Genomic DNA, 3,915 nt, shown 5'->3' with positions numbered 1-3,915 from the left:
GTTGCCAGGGAGATGACAGCTGCTGAAGATACAGCCAGCCTCCATCCACACACAGTCTGTCTCCTAGCACAGTCTATTGTTATGTCAGTCATGCACCCCCTTGATGTCCTACTCACGCCCCCCTAGGGACCCCCAATTCTGATACTGTTTTCAGCTTTGTTTTCCTTGTGTTTTTATTTGTTTTTGTTTGTTTGTTTGTTTGTTTGTTTGGGTTTTGGTTTTGGTTTTGTCCTTGTTTGTCTCATTATGTAGCCCTTGCTTTCCTGGAACTCACTATGTAGACCAGGCTAGCCTTCATTTCATAGAGGCCCACCTGCTTCTGCCTCTTGAGTACTGGGATTAAAGGTATGTGATATGACACCCAACTCCAATTCTAATATTTGATTGAATTTCCTCACATCTCCTCAGACTCGGCGAAGGCCTAGCTACCTTTCCCAAGTTACGTCAAACTTTCCAGACCCAGGTTACTCCCGGGGTCCACAGTGAGATCACAGAGGAAGGCCTTTGGAAAGTGTGGGGAGATGTAAAGAGTCTCCAGGGGGCTTTGGACTGCGGTGAGAGAGACTGCCAGGGAGTCGGATCTTTTTCCTTTTCTTCTTTAAAACTATTTATTTAATTTTTAATTCTGGGAAGGGGGCAGAGGTGGGGGGCTCTACATAAGCACATTCCAGGCTGATCAATAAGACTTTGTCAAACAAACATGAGAAAACTGACAGCACGAAACTCCAGAAGCCCCAGTGCCTTGAGCTGAACTTTCTACATAACATGCAGTTGCCAGGCCAGTGCTCCGAGGCTAAGCCCTGTCCAGGCTGGGAGGCCACCCTGTGGGCTGCAGGCTCAAAGGAACCATCTCTGAGGGCTACTCTGGGCCTGCGGGTTCCACCACAATTCACAAATCCACCAGAATGGTCTGCCTCCAGAAGTCAGAAAAGGGACCAAGTGACATAGTGGTGACTTAGCCAAACTTAGTGCCTTGAGACAAAAATACTCATTAAAAAGTCAAGAGAAATTCTGAAAAGATCCAGCCCTCCTCCCTGCCCCAAGCCCATTGTCATCAGCTTTAACCGCAAAGCCTCCTGCCCCTAGGGAACCTCAAGTGTCTTCCTTCCTTGTGGGGTACCACACAGCCGGTACAAGAAAGCATTCTTTTGGGTGGGGTGGGGCGTGGGAAGTAGGACTCAGCCCTGGCTGGTGGTAGGCAAAGGGTCCACTCCCATCATACTCCCAGACTAGGGAGGGGTGGAGATGCGTGAGAAAGGAGGCTGGAGTGTGTGCAGTTGGAGGAAGAGTTGTCTTCCTCTCCCTGGGTGTTCTTTGTTTTCTCCCTCTCCTAGAATGTCCCACTTCTTATTTGGTTCTTTTACATATATACATGCATACACATACATATATATACATACACATACATACATACATACATACACACAAAGATACACACATACACACACATGCACACATACATACATATACACATAGATACATACACATACACACATGCACACATACATATATGTACATACATGGACAATATACATATACATACACATATACATACATGCATACATACATACAAATTTACTCTGTGTGTGTATGTGTGTGTGTGTGTTACATGTGTGATATAACCATTAGAGTTACACCTGTAACCATGAGAGTATGCGTCTGTACACTGCATGCAAAGGCCAAGATGGCCATTGGATGTTTCCCTTACTCCCTACTTTTTTCCTTTGAGGAAGAATCTCTTGCTGAACTAAAGCTTACTATTTCTGCCAGGCTAAGATGACTGGTTTTGGAAGTCCACCTGCTCCCACCTCTCAGCCTTCGGGTTATAAGAAGTGCAGTCATGCCTAGCTTGTCTTTCCTGTGGATGCTGGGGATTTGAACTCCAGTCCTGACACTTGCACAATGAGCCACTTTTTCAGGGCTGAGGGCCCCCAGGCCCAAAGCTTTCAACTTAGAGCCATTGACTGGGTAGTTTGTTGACCAAAACTGACCTTTATCCTTTTGGTCAGCAGCCCCACAATTACAGGCCAGGAAGTACGATGGCAGCAACTAAAGTCAGATGACAAATGCCCATTAATAACGTGTCTTTTGGTTTTTTTCCTTTTTGGGTCAGGGTCTCAGGTGGGAGGTTAAGATGGCCCTGAGCTTCCCCTCCTCCAAGACAGGGCTTCTCTGTATAGCCCTGGCTGACCTGTAAGTCATTCTATAGACTAGGCAGAGATCCGCCTGCTTCCTCCTCCCAAGTGCTAGGATTAAAGGGGTATGCCACCACTGCTCCTGGCCTGAAACTCTATGTGACTGAGACTGGCTTTGAACTCCTGCCTCTATGTCCCAAGTACTGGGATTATATGATGGGCAACCATGCCTGGCTATAATTTGTTCTTTCGTCCTAACTATGCCAGGCGTTGTTCTAGGCACCATAGTACTTGCAAAGTTTTGTCCCAGCAGGCAGCAACTTCCTTAGTTCTCTTCTCTCTGCTGTGTGCCAGCTGTGAGGCAATCAGATGCATCTTTGTCCGTGTGGGCCAGAGGGGCAGCAGTATGGCGTTTGGGGCCGACTCGGACCCGAGCTCCGTGTGTTAACTATATGAGCGTAGACAAAAATTTTTTCTTAGCCTTCGAGGTTTTATCTGTGAAGTGGGATTTTACAGCTGAAGTAAACTCTATTGCTAGTGATAATGTAAGCCTACACTGCAAGAGTTACCACATTTAGTGAGAAGACACAGCTCCAAGGCTTGTCCCAGGGCCAGGATGTTATAAGTAAACTCTCATTTAGGCCTAGAGAAATGGTCCAGTGGTTAGGGATCTGCTCCTGCAGATGTCTGTCCAGAGTTCAGTTTCTGGCAACCATGACAGGTAGCTAATAACTGCCTGTAACTCCAGCTCTGGAGAACTGAACTACCTCTTTTAGACGCTAGCTGCCCCCACCCCCTCCCAGCCACCTTAATTCTCTTGTCTTTTTGAGACAGAATCCTGTCATCCTGTCTCAGAAAGACAAGATCTCACTCTCACTATGTAGCCCTGGCTGGCCTGAACTCAGGGGGGGCCTTGAATTCACAGAGACCTGCTTGCCTCTGCCTTTTCTGGACTCTGTGTGTGTGTGTGTGTGTGTGTGTGTGTGTGTGTGTGTGTATACACACACGTACACACACAATCTTCAAAACTGAATTACAAAAATTCTTACTAAATGTTAAGTATCTCTGCCCCACTGTATTGGAGCATGTTCCCAAGCTACTGTGTGCTTTATTTTGTTTGTTTTGTTTGTTCTTGTGCTCACCATGAGTGTAGAGAGGCATCTGGAACTGTACTCATACTTAGGAACTGAAATCGCAACCTCGAAGTCAATGTGTGGCGCCAAGGGATGGGACCCAAGTGCAAACAATCTCTCCAGATGGTTCCCATTGTTGGGGTCCTTGGAAAGCACAACCCAGGAAGGCTTTTTAAAATGTGCCATTGGACTATGTAAGAGCAAACCACGCTAAGAGGATCCACTGTGAGGTACCAGACTGAAAGCTGACTCAAGGTTCATTCCTTGTTTCCCTGGTATTGGCATGAAAAGATCAGGTCCTACCATGGGTACCTTTCCCCAAAGGGAGAACACAGAATGCTGGAACTCTCTCACCACAAGTCTGGTGAGACTGCTAGAGTGGGCACTGTTTATCATTATGATGAGTAAAGCCTGCCCACAGTCTATATTCAAGTCTTCATGTTTCCAGTGGGCGTGAGAAAACCATTTTTAGAGTAAACATAAGACGAGGCCCTATGTTCATGAGCCCTCAGTCTCCCCAAAGGTCCTCACCCATTTGGCCAGCTGTTTAGCTATTTAAAGACTGTTTAAGGAAATAGCCGAGCAGAACATGATCTAATCCCTCTGTCCCAGAGGCGCTTTCTGAGCTCTTCCCAGAACCAACTTGA

Source organism: Rattus norvegicus, chromosome 18 (assembly GCF_036323735.1).
Source record: "Rattus norvegicus strain BN/NHsdMcwi chromosome 18, GRCr8, whole genome shotgun sequence".
Taxonomy (NCBI): Eukaryota; Metazoa; Chordata; class Mammalia; order Rodentia; family Muridae; genus Rattus; species Rattus norvegicus.
Note: the sequence above shows the minus strand (reverse complement) of the source record.